This window comes from Dermacentor silvarum, chromosome 2, assembly GCF_013339745.2.
Source record: "Dermacentor silvarum isolate Dsil-2018 chromosome 2, BIME_Dsil_1.4, whole genome shotgun sequence".
Classification (NCBI taxonomy): Eukaryota; Metazoa; Arthropoda; class Arachnida; order Ixodida; family Ixodidae; genus Dermacentor; species Dermacentor silvarum.
Window position 1 is genome coordinate 40790217 of NC_051155.1, and position 19067 is coordinate 40809283.

At 45.4% G+C, this 19067-nt stretch overlaps 1 protein-coding gene and 1 long non-coding RNA gene across 2 annotated transcripts in view; both read right to left on the reverse strand.

Moving 5' to 3' along the window:
• Window positions 1-19067, reverse strand: part of LOC119439977 (membrane metallo-endopeptidase-like 1) — a 668359-nt gene that overhangs the window by 446623 nt on the left and 202669 nt on the right. The gene's annotated exons all lie outside the window — the stretch shown is intronic.
• Window positions 15522-19067, reverse strand: part of LOC125942981 (uncharacterized) — a 29350-nt gene continuing 25804 nt past the window's right edge. The window contains exon 4 of the long non-coding RNA XR_007465457.1: window positions 15522-15639. This is a non-coding gene — a long non-coding RNA (uncharacterized LOC125942981). The remainder of the gene's footprint in view (window positions 15640-19067) is intronic.

Here is a 19067-nt window from a genome sequence, read left to right on the forward strand (position 1 = left end):
TACACTACTTCTGTGAAGACACGTTTCACTTTCGTGTTCTATACCGATTCCTATATAAGAGGGATCAACCACATTTTTTATCTTTATTGCTGCATTCCTGCTGCCAATATTTGTCTTCGGCTGTTTTGTTTTTTGGTCCAGCAATGTCGGCTCGTTTTGAAGAAGGGATAGAGACTATAAATGTCAAGAATAGAACACAAAATAATAGCACTGACCAGATCCTTATTATTGGTGACCTTGACGTTGACATTAATCAAAGCAATATTCTAACAGCAATGACGTGTAATATCACCGCAGTCAAGGTTTATCATTTACTACCATACTAACGATTTACAACTAGTAGTCAAGTTCTTTCTTCAACCTCCTGACCTGCAACATGTCCGTAGCCTAGTTTCCTCTTCATAAAATAATTCATCAACTAAATACATTGAAAATATATTCACACTTGCATAAGACATCATGATCAGCAGATAAGGACAGAAGGGAGACTTAGATACAGTAATACACTAACTACAACAATTTACTCCTGGGATAACTGATACTCTTATAAATGCTGCACAACAGCACGCCTTCTGGATAACATTTCCTACCGGGCTCTTCTATTAAAACTTCGGCGGAGACACTTAAGACTGCTTCCGTGTGGGAATGCGAAAGCGTTATAGTCCCTTTGCTGAATTTGTTTCCGCGCGTTCCTTCGCTGCGGATGCTCTTGCCTGCGTTCTAAGTGCGCCTTGGTAAGGCCAAATCAAAACTCGCCAAAATTCTCAACGCTCTCGCTTGCCCGTGTGGAATTCACAACTGGAAAGACCACTCACCGTCATTTGATTGAGCTATAATCATTTTTGTTTTATATACTCCTTTTACACATTCATGACGTGGCAGCACCTCCTCCCCATTGGCTGCGCTGTGACGTGCCTAGTGACGCACGCACAAGGCCACACCTTTACTTTGCCAGATGGCTGCTATACGTGACGTGCGCAATCACGCACGCACAAGGCCCGCCCTGTGCCTAGTGCGTCGATTCTATTTTGTTTCTTTGTATTCCGGACGAACGTTGTACGGTGGAAAATATGTTAATTTTTATTGAAGCGTTTTATCTACTATCAATGATGGTTGAACAGGCCGCTCAAGGAGCTCTGTAGTTTATAGCCGCCCAGCTAAAATTTTCTGACCAACACACATATTTTATTCATTAACCTAGAGCCAAAAGTTTATTACCTTATAATTCTGCCACTCAAAACTGGACAAAATGGGTATTTACACTTTGTGTCTAGCCAATGTCAGAAAAGAGTCCAGTAATCTTAACATCTGTACAAGCCTAACGAAACAGTCTGGACGTTTTCAAGCGAAGCTTGTATACGCTAGCCTGGGCCGGCGATGTAACGCTAAAGAAAAAAATCAGCTGCTCTCAAAGCTGCACAGGTTGTCGGCACGCACTCGTGCTCAGCACGCGTAGGGAGCCTACATGGAACGCCTAGGCACGCGCTCGTGCCACTGCTCCGGCGTTCATTGTCGTCGTCTGCTTCCACAGCAGGCTGCGTTGCCGCTAATCATTCCAGCGAAGAATTTCACTTCTTTTCTGTCCTTGTAATGGGAAGGCCGCGTTTACGGGGGTATGAGCCATTGCCTAAAGGGATTTGAGCCATTCATTATCTTGCTTAACGGACAGATTTAATTTTGAAGAAATTTCATGGAAATCTGTTCAGAATGAACGCGCTCGGGAAAGGCCTCGTACTCGACGTTCCAATTCTAGCCCGAGGGCTTCCGAAGCCCAGGCGAAACGTCAGCGAAGAGCCGAAGACCACGAGTTGCGGCAGCGCGGTGCTGAGGCCAAACATCAGCGGCGTCTAGCCCTCCAGGAACCCGACAACGGTGGTGCACGCCTCGGAGACGCTAGCGCCAACTTCCCCGGTGCGACTGCCAGGTTTCAACGCGAGTTTCTCGCGGAACTTTGGAGCCAGCAGCAGTGCGTGTGACCGGTTGTGGTTGGAGCACAACGTGGTACTCATCAATGCAATTCCTTCAGAGGAACACCGAAGAAACACACGAGAAGCTTCACTTACCCCGATTTCCTCGACAGGAGAGGGGCTACAGATTTTTGTAGCGAGAGCCTACATTGGCCGTATTGTCGCCGTTTCTGGCAGCACCGCTCGCCGCGCCATCTGTCATGACGTTAGAGGGGGAGCCGGTGAAATCACGTTGCAACAACACAGGAGGAGCCGGCGTTGCATCGTGTATATAGAAGGGGCGGCTCGGTGGTATTCGTCGGCAGATATGGAAAGTTAACCGGAGAGACTGAAAGAAGCCAGGCTTCGTCGTATAACGAAACCAAGAGGACGCAGCGAGCCGAGGAGACGGAGGAAGAACGAGCCGCACGCCTCGAGAAGCGTCGTAAGTACGAAGCGGCCAGGCGAGTGGATTCAGATGAGGATAGCACCCGAAACGTGTTCAAGTCACCGGACGACAACACCTTATCCTGCCGCCTCACCGACCATCGGGCCGTCTTTGTGGCGTTTGAGAAACAAGACGATGAAGCCATTCAAAATAAATTCATTACACTTTAAAAATGTCTAGTCTTTAATGTAACCATAACTTAACGAGAGGTAACAACCAAACCTAAAGGCTCAGACGTACGAAGCAAAACTATAAAGATGTAACCGTAAAGAGAACCAAGCGACCGCCATTTTATTTTCTAACGACTATTCTTTTAATATTTTTAAGGGCTTAGTAGAAACACTCTGCATAATATTTTGCGCATTAATGTTTATTAAATACAAGAATAAATTAGAATACTCAGTTTGCTAGCTATTGCAAACATTTACTCAATAGATACCACGAATTCAATGTTGAAGCAATCAGGCAGGCAACTTACTTTTCTGTTATAATATTCATCGGGGTCCCAAAAATCCGCGGGGTCGATACTCTAAGAATGAACATAAAGTGCATGAACATGAGCACCAAATAGAAGAAATAACACCAAATTATGGCTATTAAAGATAATACGCTTGATATAAACGTGTCATGGAAGACAGTAAAACCAATCATGATTTATAACCGCGAAAATTTCATAATGATGCCCTTGGCAAGCAATTTGATACGCAAACGCCTCTATGCTTATATTCTGCCTCTTTGTTATGCTACTCCTAGAAACAACTTTCCGAGACCGTACGCACCGGCACACGACGAATTTCCTTTTTTATTACGCAATAAAAAGGTTATATTTAAAGGGGTCCTGAACCACCCCGTGGACAGCGTACTCTAGTGCGAACATCATACTCAAGTTTTCCAGTCGTGTGCGGCGCGTGGAGCTCGCTAGATGAGCATGCAGTCACCGTTTTCCCAAAGGCTCTTTTCGGGCCTGCCATAATTCGTCCCAGCAGATTGCCATACGTGGCTGCTATTGACCAATAGCTGACATGAATTATGAAGGGTGTTTCAATCAGCGCGTTTCTACCGACTGGTAATGTGGATATTCAAATTCAAAATCTTTATTTTCAAAAACAAATTTGGTTCTTGACAGGGCTAAAAGCTGCGGTCTGCAGCTTGACAGAGGCCCGGACACCATACTGAAGGTAGGGCTTGACTTCGACGTGCATGTCGAACCGTTAAACAAAAAAACATACGAAACAGAAAATATCAGTTCATCAGAATAAGAATACGCAATACTAGATATATTGCTATAAATGAAAAAAAAAACGCTTTATATACAGAAGAAAAAATATATATAAAAAGTCGAATATAATGAAAAAAAGGGAGACAATAACATATGTATATGTATAGATACATATATGAATTCACACATGCATACACATATAATACATCAGGAAAAGATATGACATTCTGAAACACTATAACGTGAAATACAAGCAGACACAGGAGGATTTAGCTTCTGGTAAAAAACCTTGTGAAAAAATTTTTGACACAGTTTAATGGACAGGCTGAAGGAAGCGAAAATCTGCGTTCCGATCGACTTTTCATAAGAATTGCATACTGCTGGAAGTAGGAATATCGTATTATCATCGACCCTCGTCTGATAACGCTCGGCCGCGCCCGTCCGCCTAAGACTGAAACTTTGCCCACATCTGCTTATTAGTGTCATGGCCGCGCAGTCTCGGTAATTTCGATTACTTTTGAACATTCAACTAGCCTCTAACCAGGCGAACCTTAAGGTCAGATCACAGATACGCTTTCCAGCGCGTGCTAACTCCTGGCCGCTACTGGCTAGAGGCCTTGGCAGACTTCACTTTGCATTGAGCTATTATCTAAAAACCCAATTCGGATGTGCGTACTATCTTTCAGTGAAGCTGGGGTAGGACAAAGCTGGTCCGCACCACGCAGCACCACCAGAGTGGAGCGCATGAGCGCTAGCGCGCACTCCAGCCCTGTCGTACACATGCTTAGCCACGACAGGCGCATGGAGCTGCCCCTGCAGCGTGTCGCTGATATCGTGGCCGCTGCAGGGTGTCGCGATGAGCCCGATCGCTGAGGACAACAGCTTACTCTGATTGGTATATATGTGTCAGGTGACTGAAGGCCCGAGTGCCAACACCTTACGACTTGACTAACAAGTCTTCTGCCTCCAAAGTTCCACACACTCGAGGTTTTTCGCCGTCATGGTCGAGGCACGTTACGTTAGGAATCCTTCCAACGCGAGTCCGGAGTGCGGCATCCATCGCTTATCCAACATGCGCCCTGCCGGCGTACTCGCCCGAGCGAACATGAAGATGAAGTTTGTTCGACACTCGGAAATTGTGTGATTGTCTTAGACATAAATGCGAAATGGAGTGTGCTACTCATGTTATTTAGTGCGCATAGTAGCCACGCGTAGCTCTCCAGCCCATTGGAGCTGAGCAAAGGGACCAGACACCATGAACTCATCCGTAAGCTGAGGGATGGCCTCTGCGTTTAGCTCCTCGTAGGCGCCAAAATTAAAGTAGTGGCGCCTAAGTGAACTCCCAAAATCAAATTTTAACGGCGCGCCACGGCGATGCTAAGTAGGCGGAGCGTTTAGGTCATCACCCCGCTCCGCCATAGACTTTGCAGTGCAAGGCATTGAAGTAGGACGGGCAGCCCCGCGAAGGTCACGTATAGAGAGGACTCCTGAAGAGCAGCGTGCATACCCGGCGCGGCGAACTTCCCTTTCATCAAGTCTTTGTAGGTGCACGAAGTAGCGGTGCAAGCCAAGTCACAGGTCGTCGAAACGTCTTAGACTAATAATTAGGTAAAGTCCATGTGAATGTCGCCACGTAAATAATTTCAACCTACGTTGCAATGGGTTCTAGTTGTCGTTTACAGCTTCGCTGGCCAACCTAGTTCACAGCCTGGACTAGAGACCACTTTTTAGCCTTTGCATTCCCGAATTATTTGTGAATGAAAATAATTATTTGGCTTGATTAGATCATCAGGCTACGTGGAGTGTATTTTGCTTGCGTATAGTTTTTTTTTTCGTTTAAGCATAAACACTCTTCAGTTTTTTGTCAACGGTAGTAAAGTACCTATAAGTACAGCACTGCATGGTATTTCTACGAAGACCGTCAAGTAACAATTAAAAAATTCCAGCTTAGAAATAAAATGGCAGTTTCTTCGGAGACATGTCGCCAGCTTTGGTGACTACGCGGCGAGCGGTTATATGTGATAAATAGTCAAGAATTAAGAAAAATACATTAACTTCTGAACTTTCGATATCAGTGTGTTCATCGTAATAGGGCAACTGAAGCAAGATATCCGAACAATCTATACGAACTTTTGAATCTTGAATATTGTGATTGCCCACGTGACTCAGATTACTCAGTTCTCAGACCGCGCGAAACCGAAATTGGGAGGCAGCCAGTGCGCTGCTATAGCGAGGACCACAGAGCTGCAGCGCGCTGGTGGCTGACGCAAGTAGAACGCCACTTCGAGAGCTGCGGCATTGCGCTCACTGCAGCCTCCCCAGTTTCGGTTTCACGCAGTCTGAGAACCAAAATTCTTCGTGCCACAGTGCCGCGGTTAATCGCATTTTTCCAGATTTAAAAGTTCATAAGGCTTCTATGGATTCGTTGCTTCAATTTCCTAATAACCATGACTGCGCTAGAATGAAATGTTTAAAAAAGTTTAATATATTTTTGTTAATTATCCACGAATTACTACTGATCACCCGTCACACGGTGGTCGCCAACGCTGACGCGTGATGTATCAGAAGGGACCGACTTTTTTATTTCTATACGGCAATATTGACATGCTACTTAAAGCATTCGTAGAAACACGCTGCATAGTTTTTTGCAGTCTAATTGTTAATTAAACTGAACATAGAATTAGAATACTAAGTTTCCTAGCTTTCGGTTATTTAATGAATAACCTAACGGTTATTCATTAAATCGTATGAATTTACATGTGAAGCAATCAAACAAGCAACTTACGGCGTTTTCAAAAAGAAAGTCGGCGTCCATAAAGTACGTGGCGTTGATACTCTAAGGGATGAAAACAAACAGCATGAACACGAGTAGCAAAATAAAAGGAATAATACAAATTATGACTATTCAAAATAATACTCTTAATACAAAAACACAAGAAATTGTAATACCGATCATCGTTTAAAATCCTTAACATTTTATAAAAATTCCCTTGGCAATCAATTTGATGCCCCGATGCCTCTGTGCTAATTATTCTTAGTGTATGTTATCTACTCCGGGAAAGACGTTTACGCGAACCTACGGAGCGCCACACGGCGAATTTCCTTTTTGTTTTCGCCATAAATGGGTATATTAAAAGGGTTCTGAACCACGCCGCGGATAGCTTACGCTAGTGCGAACAGCTCACTGAAATTTTGCAGGCGTGCGCGGAGCGTTCAGCTCGCAAGAGGAGCACGAAGTCACATTTTTCTCAAATACTTACTTTTCAGCAGAAGCCTTTACTTCACTAATTCCGGGCCTGTCTAATTTCGTCATAGCAGATTCTAATAGCCAGCTGCTATTGGCCAATAGCTGACATCGATCATGAAGGGTGTTTGGTTCAGTGCGCTTTTTTTCTATTGGTACTGTGTCTAATTTTGACGCTGCCTAATAGCAGGCTGAAGGAAGCGAAAATACGTGTTTTCAATTTCTTTAGGCATCACATACTTCAAGAAGTAGCAATACCGTACTATCACCGACTATCCTCCGCGAACGCTCGGCCGCGCCGACCCGCGTCAGAAAAAAACTTTGCCGACATTGCTGATTTATTTATTTGTAAATTTTTTATTTATTTATTTATTTATTTATTTAATCAAAATACCTTACAGGCCCGAAGAATGGTCATGGGTAAGGGGAGCTTCCAAATTTTACATAATATAAAGAGCATACAATTATACAGAATATAAAGCACCTTGTTCATATATTAATACAAGAATCAAGTTTACACAAATTCTAAAATCCTCAGATCAAAAAAGACAAAAATGCTCACAAGAAGCAAAGCAGGCAAGAAGTTATTTAAAGTAAGAAATGCATGCTTATGTCGTGACGGAAGTTTTCTTTGTTAGTTTCAGCTACCAGGATATCGGGAAGGTCGTTCCACAAGTGGATGACACGTGGAAGCGCAGATGAGTTAAAAGCGTCTGTTTGACCATCGATGCGCGTGAAAGAAGGATAATTAAGTAATCTTTGTGAGGTGAAGGGAGAGACTTGCAGAGTTATTGGTGATGGCCTTCGTCCATGAACGAACGTACTTGTGAAACAGCAATGAAAGTGCTACGTCACCACGAGGGTTCGACGGAGGAATTGATGAATTGTTTTTAATTTGCGTTATGCTTTCGTTGTACCTGTAATTTTGTCAGATGAATCGAGCGGCTCTATTCTGAACTGATTCTAGCATAGTGGTTAAATAAATATAATGAGGGGACCATACTGAAGAAACAAATTCAAGTTTATGGCGAACAAATGTAAGATAGGCTAATTTGCGGACATTAGTCGGCGTCTAACGGAGGTTCCGGCGTAAATATCCCAACGATCGGGAGGAATTTTCGCAGATGTTTTGATATGTGTAGTCAAGGAAAGGTTTGCTGTCAGGGTTACGCCTAGATATATGAAAGAAGTAACTACAGACACAGGATTGTTATTAATATAGTATGAAAAGTTGAAAGGAAATGTTTACGAGTGAAAGACATCACTTTACATTTATCTGGATCAAGCGACATTATACACGTGCTACACCAACTGCTAATAAGGACAAGATAATTTTGAATTTTTACGTTGTCATCAGTACTAGCAATTATTCGGTGAATTATACAATCGTCAGCAAAAATCCGCACATGCGAAGATATGTTATTCGGTAAGTCGTTAATATATATCAGAAAAAGTGTTGGACCGAGGACACTGCCCTGTGGCACACCATAGGAAACGTGAAGGAGCGGGGAGGAAAAATTGTTAACCACGGTGAATTGCTGCCGATTGGCAAAATAGTTCCGAATCCAAGACAGCGTTAGTGAATCTAACGACAAAGAAGACAGTTTAGAAATTAGTCGGCAGTGAGCTACGCAATGGAGGCTTTTGAAAAATCTAAAAACATGCAGTAAATTTGGAGGTTTTTGTCCAGATTGAAATGTAATTCAGTCATGAAATCAAATATTTGCGTGTTGCACGATAAACCCTTCTTAAATCCATGTTGGTTTGCGAAGAAAAAGTTGTTATTCTCTCAATGATTGTAAATATGGGAGGGGATTATATGCCCTAGCATCTTACAGCAGATGGAAGTAAGTGAAATGGGTCTGTAATTTAGTTGTGAATTTCTATTGCTACATTTAAAGATGGGAATGACCTTCGCGATTTTCCAGTGTTGGGGAAGCTTTCCTGTCAATAGCGATTGCCGGGAATATATCAGATAATTTACTCGAGACTGACATCATGTTTTTTAGTAACTGAGTTTATGTCGTCAACGCCTACTGATGTGAACACTTTCAGAATATTTATAATGGATGCGATGCCGCCGACAGTAATGTCCATGGGCTGTAAAAAGAAGGGTATTCAAGATCAGCTACCTCAGGCACGTTTGAATCGTCTTCTATGGTGTATACTGATGAAAAAAAAAACACCACCGAAGCACTCCGTACAGATGGTTAACTAGGGAAGCTGAAACGTGCGGGCCCGGTATTTAGCAGTGGGTTAATCCCGACGCTGTATTGAAGCGTTTCTCAATTATTGGTCACATGTTTGTGTTTCTGGTGGAACGCAAGCGCCAATGGCGGGCGGATGCTGCTAACCAGGACGCCGAGCTAACTCCAGCTATTGAACGCGTGCGACAACGCCGAGCAGAGGAGGAGGCGTTGCAGGCAGAGCAGCGTCAACGTGGCAATGGCGGGAACGTGTTCGCCGGGGCCAACGCCTGCTTTGGGCAGGAGTTTATCGAGCGCCACTTTGGGCTTCGGCTGCGACGAAACGTCTACGATGAAATCGCGAAGTGGAACGCAAGCGCCAATGGCGGGCGGATGCTGCTAACTCATGCAGACGCCGAGATAACTCGAGATATCGAACGTATGTGACAATGGCGAGCCGAGGAGACGGCGTTGCGGGCAGAGCAGCGTCAACGTGGCAATGGCGGGAACGCGTTCGCTAACGACGTCACTAACGGCGCTGCCAATGGCGCGCGCGCATGGGTGCGACGTAGAGAACGACGTAACTGACGGCGCAGCCAATGAAGACGTGTAGAGAATCATGGGACGAACGGTTTTTCGTTTCGCCTGGCCATGTACAGCTTTCGTTGTAAAAAATAAATTGAACGCGTTAGGACACTCATGGTCTGGATTTGGAATGTGGTCGTTATCATGCATGCAAGATGATGTTGCTGTCATGTTGCTCCGGACACACTAATTCCCATTTTCTTTTTGTGTTAGTTGTGAAAAGGGGTGGCAAATCGTGCGAAAAATTCTTATCTCGGGCAGCGCGTACTCTAGAGCAGTAGCTTTTCAAGAAGTCATTGTATTTTTTTCAAGATATTGGAGTGCACGCGCAATTTGCGCCCACGTACAATGACTTATATTTCTCAGTTTGTTCAGGGACCTAGTGAACCACAGGTTGCGTTTATCATTTGTTATTTTAATTAACAGAACATGTTGACTAACTATAGTGTTATTAAGTTGTGTTTGAACAAAGCCCAGTTATTTTGAACTGTGCGGTTAAGAAAACAAGGAAGCAATACACTAACAAGAAATGTTTTTAGTTCAGCGTTAATAAAACTATAATTTCCTGTGTTATAATCGTGAATTATCTTATTTATGGCAGCAAAAAAAACTGGACGAGACTTTAAGGTTCACTTGCATTAATTTATGGTGACCAAAAACATATAAATGTGTTATTTTTTTCAACAGTTTTAGGGACCGTTGTCCATACTAAATCCAGTATGATGGAATCACGAGTGGGTTGACTGACGATCTGTGACAGGTTGAAATCCAATGTTAAGGCACTGTAGTCTGAAGAAAGGCGGCAGGTCGATGACAACTGCTTCCAGTTTATGGAGGGAAGATGAAAGTCAGCGAAGAGAAAAATACTTTCAGCCGGACAAGCCCTAACGGCGTGCGTTATGCTATTTCGCATGCCGCTAGCAAACAACACACTTGAGTCAGGAGGACGATAACAGCAACCTAACAATAATTTTTCAAAGCGAGTCATGCACGCAATCCATTCAATTTCTAGGTTAGTGTTGAAATCAATGAAATCAGATGTTGCTGTCTTCCTAACGCCTATAAGTACGCCTCCGCCTCGTTTACTAGTGCGATCACATCGTTAAATATTATACGTGGTATGTATGGCACTTATTTAATTTTCTGAAATGTCAGGATGGGGCCATGTTTCTGTGGAGATGATAACGTCAGAACCTGTATCGTCAAGGAAAGAGACTTGATCGATCTTGCGCACTAGGCTTCGAATATTAGTAAATGATATTCATAGTGACGGTATTATCCGAGTTTCTGGTGCCCGCTGGCAATCACGGGTGCGCGTGCTGTGCTTCACCTATCTGCTCAGTAGCACTATGGTGCTTGTGACACGGTCGAACACGCAGGTTGTGTCATCTATGCGCATTATGTCGACGCTCAGCTTGAAACACTTTTTTCTCGCCTTCGCGAATTCGATCAGCTTTCTTCTTGCTTCTCGTGTAGCTGGGAAGAAGTCTTCTCGTATTGAAAACCGAGATCCTTTAAGCTTTCGCGCAGCTGACAAGATGCGTTCTTTATTCTTATAAAAGGTCAACTTCGCTATGATGGGTCTCGTTTTGTTATCGGCATGCTTACCTAATCCACGCACCCTTTCGAAGTGCGTGCCTGAAAGGCCTAACTCATGTTTTTCAGCACAGAAATCAATTTTCTGTTCGGACGCAGCCCAGTCCTCTTTTTCTTCGTCCGCTATGGTAAATAAGAGCAGTTTTGAGCGTCGCATTCTATTCTCAGTGTCATCGCACCGTGAAAAAATTGTAGCCAATCGATCAGATACACTGCGAAGGATATCAGCACAAGCTGTTGTAACAGCTGAGCTTTTGGATGTGGGAGTATCGACCGGCGCGGCGATCTTGGCGTTCAGCAGCTTGATTTCACCTTCAGCGGCCCCCTGTTTTTTTTTTTCGAATTTTTTAGTTCAACGAATAGTGTTACCTGTTCGTTTTCTACCTTTTGAAACTTGTTTATAACTGCCGTATGACTGGCTTTGACACTAGTTAGTTCAGAAAGCAAATGTGAGTGCGCTTCTTTTAATTTCTTAATAGCATCTAGTGCAGCAGCAAAAGCTTCTTGAGCCTTTGTTATTGGTCCAAGATTTGTTTCAACATCTCTCGACAGCATCAGTCTTATTTCAGACAAGGCATAGCACATTTTAGACGCAAGAGCCAAAAACTGTTTCAACACAACATTCAGGTCTCGTGGGCACGCCACCACCAACAAGCAATAATTACTGAAGTTAACGCAAGCAGCACCTTTCACGTAACTAACCTGGAAAGGCAACGGACGTAAGCCTGCCATTCTGCAAGTGGTGCTGGTGCCCAAATGAAGCGGTCCAAGTGAACCGGGCATTCGCCATGAGGCGGGCAATATAGTGCCAACACCAACTAGTTAATCGAGATGGTCGCCACATGTTACTGATGAATATGATTTCCATATTTTGGCGCATAACCACAATGGGGGATCGTCCAAGAAGCGGCCGATATATCTTAAATTAGTAAAAATAAATGTACGAATACAGGCCAGTTTATCCGTTTTCACACTGCGTGCCATGGGTGCGCGAGACCAAATGCGAGCTTGCATTACGGCAAATGCGCAGGTAAGAAGTTCGTAAATTTATGGCATTTCAAAAATCCGCTTCCTTCGTGAGAACTTCGCTTTACACAGTTTGCGGAATACGGGTTGGATGTGGTTAACTTTTTAGATCGAAACCGTTGAGGGGAGTTCCATAAATTGTTTTGTCCGGCGCTGAACGCCGATGTGCGGTGGTGTGCTCGTTGGGAAATATGAAAGAATAGCCAGAGTCTCAAAGTTTCGCATTGAAAAGAATTAAGCAATTATTTTAAAATTAAAGTTCCCTGACGTAAACCTCGTTCGACAGGACAACTCATCTGAGCTGTTTATTTTGCCGAATTGTCCACAATTTTTACTTCTTACTTGGCGTACTCGCGGATCAACATTTGAAGGCCAACTAGGAAGTTTTGAGACTGCGGACGCGAAAGCTGATGGCATGGTGCTATAATGCATTCTGCGAGGAAGGCGAGCAGCCAGCAAACATACCCCTAGTTCTTCCGAAGGGTGTAAGAAATCGGATAAACAGCTTAGCTTTTTTTATATCAACTGCTCAAATTGACATACGTCTGCGGAAGATTTTTTTTTCGGAAACTTGAACATGGTCTGACTCTTACCCAGATGAAGGAGGTAACTCCTTAGAAACAAAGTTGCAGACGCTTATTTCACGACGCAAGAGTTACTCCGTTGCTTTGGAAGCCAAGAATACACGCGGCGGAACGAAACAGCATCGATTGGCAATGCTTAGGGCAGAGTTGAAGCTTAGGGCAAGCAGCAACTGCACAACTGCTAACCTAACGGGGCTCTCTGGAGTCCTCCGACAAAAATGAAAGCACTGGTCTGTGATTCCTATACCGAAGTCCGGAAACGTTCCAACCGAATAGAAAAAATCGCGGTCTATATAGCTAACGTCTGAACTCAGCAAATGTTTCGAATGGATAGGCCTCGAGCGTCTTAAGTTTGAACTCAGAGAAGAAATCGCCTACATGCAGCAGGTTCGAAAAGCGTTCCGCCAATGGTTTGGCACAAAAGACATTCACCACCTACGTCTGTTCATAGCCAGCAGACTAAGAGGTAGGTGAAACACAGTCCTAGGCATATTTTTGGCAGTCGATCTTCGCAATGCATTTGACACAGCTATGCACGACGCTGTCAGTGAGGCAGAGGAAGAAGCACATCCAAGCTTTGAAATCGTCAACGCAGTTATTTCTAAACGACGGAACTTTCCAAATACGCAGTGGCGCTTTGCCCACACGGCAATGGGCCATTGCGTGGGTATACTTCAATGTACGTCGTGTGGCCACGCCAATGCGTCACTCATCCTGTATAACCTTGGTTTAGGCTTGCAAGTCGTCTACCCGAAGTCGAAGATAGCCGTTTCTCGATGTAACCTAAAGCTATCACATTGTGGACAGAACACGAACTTCATGTTAGGATACAAGCAGCAATCGTAGCCCTCCAAGCCGGCTATACATCTGTAAAGAACACGGAAAAGGCTCGCACGCTAGAGTGCGCTAAAAAGACGCAATAGGTCCTACTTGGCATCTTTAATAAGAACAGCGCAGGTAGCTGTCTCAAGATAGTAGACCATATTTAAGCTGCAAAATTGTCAGATCCATGATCTCGGGGTGCCCTTTCACAAAGATGGAGGTGCCAACTTATGACTCAAGGAACTGAAACGTGCGAAGAAATACCTCCATTTAACCAAGGTCGCACAATGAGTCGAAGTAGCACGCACTAAAATTGCCAGCACGCTCGTCACAGTGGTCCTTGCATCTCACGCCTGCCACGGTGCAGTGTGCCTTATTCTCACGCAGACACGAGAAATGATTCTACAGACTTGACACCACGAATTCATGCGTGTAACGGATCTTTCTAGACATAAGTACTTCAGCGCTACTCCGGTCTTTCTAGCTTAGCAGCTATCATTGAAGAAAAAATTTGTAGGACACTTTGTAAATTCCAAAGTGTGTTCGGCATAAGTCTGTGTCTATTCGACTGACTATGCCATGTCTAGCCAGTGGCGTTTGGTATCGGGGGAATCCACATTCTTGGGGCACTTCTCCGAACCGCTTGCCATGGAATCGTCACCGGGCCGCTTGGCAGCCATTCGACTAACTCGACTGCTGCAACGAGACGTCTGACGAAGGAGCGTTGCCGAGCACGCCGCTGTGCCATCATGTGATTCATGAGCGAATGTAAAGGGGAGAGGCCACAGCTGTGGCGGCGCGACTGTTGCTATGCGCCGCTGTGCCATCACGTGATTTCTGGGAGAGTGTGAGGGGGAGAGGCACAGCTGGCACCGTTCCAGGGCACGGACGGATGGACGGTCGGATGCCGCCGTTGTGCCGTCCCGTGATTGCTGAGAGAGTGTAAGGGGGAGAGGCCACAGATGTGGCGGCGTAACTGTTGCTTCGCCCCACTGGGCCATCACTTAATTGCTGAGAGAGTGTGAGCGGGAGAGGCCACAGCTGGCACTGTTCCAGGGCACGGCCGGACGGACGGTCGGACGCCGCGAGTATGAGACATTAAAGCTTTCGCCTTAAAACGGAACAGAAAATTGGAAGAGAAAGTCTAAAAAAACAAACGGTAAGTGGCGCGAACTGGCGGTGAAGTCTTCATATTGTAGATGTAATGTATGATATTACTGCACGTAAATCAGCTCTTATGAGGTGCCGCGTACCTAATGTTTAAAAGTGCAGTTTTCATATTACTAGGCGTTTGCGTTTTATTCTATGCGTATTACGAGGTAAAAAAAAGTCCACGCTACCGAGCAGCGCTGCTTTCGCGGTAAAAAGTGGAGAAGCAGAGCCAGTGTTTACTGGAAAATAGAGTTGGCTATATTACTTGTATGGCTAAGTTTCCATGAATAACAGGATCGAGTGAACTCGGGGCACGGAGAAAGAATAACAGGAGGCGAAACTCTGGGCCGGCGCCATCGCGGGCACTGGTCGTGATAATGTCACATTGGGTGAGGAGGAAACGCGTAGCTTCAGACGTGCTATTGCGGGTGGTGAACGTTGGTGCAGTGCCCCTTGCGGCGCCGCAACGAACTACATCCCTCGCGATCGGAACGGCGCGGGCGTCAAGCCACAGCACCCCCCCCCCCCCCCCCAAACCTCCGGGGATAACGAAAACTCTCCGCCTATGGTGGATCTTCTCCTCGAGTTCGCCAGAATTATTATATTGGTGCTGTTTGCAAGCAGGCAATACCTACACATTCGCGAAACGGTAAAAGAAGAAACACGCTATAGAATGACTCAGCCGAATAGAAAGCGGTTAAATACTCACCTTCCAGAGCGCCTCGCTGGCGTTTTTGTATTGGCGGAAAAAACACTTCGTTTTGTTTTTAAACGCCACTGTATCGTTAGAATCCAGATTTATGTTTGATCCATACTTGTTGGTTAGCATAGCTTGAAAAGAAAAGAATTCATTTATAGTACTCAGCACGCTTATAACGTTATGCATGTCCGCTGCTAAAAAGAGGCCTTCCCCAGACATTTTCACCTGTACCTTCTTGCACCTGCTGACTAACACCGTACGCGTTGAGATTTTAAAAACAATTTTTTTACAGTGTCACCCGCTTTTTACCATATAGGTAGGTAGGTTTCTAGCCTCTCTCACAAAACACGAAAGCCACTTTAAACAACAACATTAACAAAAAAGAATACAATTACAAAAAAATAAATTCTAGACAATCTAGACAATGAATAAAGATCGTTTTACATTACAAAACATCATTCCAAAGTACGCAAAGCATGAAATTACCCAAGAAAGGGAGTCCATCGCGCCGCCCAAGGCCACCCCGTTTCAATTACCCTAAATGCCCAGCTACACCTCGCACGCGAATAAACTGGGTCCACCAACCACCCGAGTGACCCACAATAGCTGGTCACATATGTGGGAGTGTATAAGTCATCCGGGTGACTGTAGCATCTTGAAGGAGAGATAACACGTGCAGGGTCGTCCTATACGCTCCTCCTACTGCCATGACGTGCGACGTTACTAGACTAGCTTCAGTTGTAAAACTCTCCGCCCATGCGCTTAGCGCCTCTGTCGCCACTCCTTTGCTAGCCGCGAGCTGCTGGCGCCGTTCCATCGCGCTCCACTGTAGACGCCTCGCCGCAGCCTTTAGCTCGTGCGGACGGGCAGCTTGCGCGTGTTTTACGCTCGCTGGCGTTCTCGCTGTAGTCCGAATTATTGATGCCATGCGAAAGCGGTATCCACCTACAGCAATAATATATACCGGGCTAGTTGGTTCATACTGAAAAAAGGGTAAACTGCGCGATAGGAAGAAACGCATCCGACGAAGCGCAGAAGCTGCGTTTTTAAGTGTCGTGTGTTTCTGCCGCCTAAACCTTTCACGCAGTTTACTTTTCCCATAGAGCAGCTTGGCACGTTTTCTCGCTGCTTTTACTTGCTTAACACTTTGGTCTGGGGCAGTTAAACGCCAGCTAGCGAGACCAAATTTGTTATTAACAAAAATACGAGCAGAACTTTCTTGTAAACCAATGAATGCTTTATTGAAGAAAACGAAGCAAAAAGTCAGAGGAAGGACAGCCACAGCGTAAGCTGGTGGAGCGGCTCAAGAGTAGCTCCAATTTGGGCACCACGCACAACAGTCTTCGCGGCAGCCTGTTCACCTCGTTTTGACGAGAACGACCTGAACTGTCCGCCCAGCGTCGACGGCGAGCTGTGGCCTGTAATGCTCTCTGCAGAGCAGTCTGCTGAGCCCGATCAAGCCTTAGAACTGCAACTTACATGTCGGGCGCGCCGCCTTTGCAGGCACCTTAACTAGATGGCGCCACCATACTGGCGGAGGCTCGGCAGCTCGGGAGTACGTTGATTGTACGCCTCGTCTGTATCGCATATCGTCGTCTGCGCCTGCGGACGCTGCGTTTGCAAGCATCTTACCTAGATAGCGCCACCATACTCGCGGAGGCTCTAGTCGTCTCCCCTGCGCGCTTGCCTTATATATGGGTATTTTCCGCGGTCTAATAGCAAGCGCTTGCGTGGCTCAGTGGTAGAGTACCCAGCTCCCACGAGGCGGGCGCGGGATCGATCCCGGCGGGAATCGGGTGCTTTTTTTCGCGTCTCTGGCGATAGCGGTTACGCGGCGGACGCCGGCAGCGGCATCATCGCGACTCGAAACGGCTATTGGAACGAGCCCATAACAGCTTACGCTGTAAAAACAACTGTATGGCCCTATATATAGCTAAGACCTAAACTATCAGTAGCTACATAATCTAGGCCAATGATTTGGGCCCACGTGGAAACCAACTCCACCTACAGCAGCTTGGCACGTTTCCTCGCCTTCACTTCAAGACTGGATTCCCGCCGCTGCTCCAGGAACCTTGCCTAAGAATGCATTTTTATGCAAGGTATGCGTGTATGCATGCGCGTGACTAAATAAAAATTAGCGTAGCTTGTACAAGTGGCGCAAGGCTATCAGCTCCGCTGTATCTTTAAACGGCGGAGCTGATAATTCCAGAATTTATTGATTATTCATCGATTAGCTATTTATTGGCTATCGCAAGGAATTGGCCACGTATTTGAATTAGACTAAGCACTACCAAGCCATCTCCAGCATTTTCCATAATTTTTTCTTTATTGATCGATTATCGATTAGTTATTGATTGCCTATACAAGGTGATGCGAGGCGCAGCTGTGCGCTGTGACGTCATCGCTAGGCGAGTTTTTGCGAACACTACGCAGGGAAGCAAAAAAGTTTAAACAGCTCCGCTGTTAAAAATTTAATGATGCATGCACTCAGTTCCTGAAAGCGCAAGGGGAACGCAACACGACTCAGCGTATTCTCTAACAGCTCTTCTAAGATAGCCCAGAACATGTCACCAAACATCTTCGTTCGTGTCCACTTGTCTCGTGGCACCCAAACCGTCTGTCCATTGATAATATGCACAAACCCTTTGAGGTGTCCTGCTCATGAAAGTGTAAATCACACACCATGGATTTCGGAGAGAGTTCCCGGTCGGCACGAGGAATCGCTCTGTTCAACGCCGAGCGAAGTGTCTCATTGCTGGGAGCACACAAGAAGTGGCGCGTCAAACTGTCGACATCGTTCGATAGCCGCTTGTTTCAGTCAGGAACGCAGCACGTCGGCATCGTCTGCTAATATCCTTAACAAACGCGGCGAAGGCTACAGTTGCGCCGATGACATGCTTCCTGAAATCCGCCGTCAACAATCAACCACAGAACACACCAACGCTGCACTGCGTGTTTCGTCCGGCCAGTTCGCGTAGCCGGCTAGTGGGGAATTGAAGCTGGGTGCGACGGCAGCGATTGTGTTGTCTACACAACTGTTCGGTCCCTGGAAGACCAAATTAAACTAAACACCTCACTAAACAGCATTGCAAATTGGTGCGAAAGATGGGGAATGAAGTTCAACATCAGTAAAACAGCTTGCATCACTTTTACACATAAAAAGGTACCTGACATATTCACTTACAATATAAAGGGTGCAGCAATAATAAGATCAGATATTGTAAAATATTTGGGTGTGACATTCTCGAGCTCGCTCAAATGGGATACTCACATTGATAATATTTGTGCAAAGGCATTCAGGCAACTCAATTTCTTGCGTCGGAAATTGGCTACAGCACCATCCAATGTGAAATTAACTGCGTATAAAACCCTGGTTCAGCCGATACTTGAGTACGCCAGTATTGTATGGTCCCCGCACCAGTCTTATCTCATTGATAAACTAGATAGAATACAGCGCATGGCACTCCGTTTTATTTATTGCAGATACTCACCGTATGACAGCGTCACTGCTTTACGTAAACAAGCAAACATCCCTACTCTAATATCAGGACGGCGTATC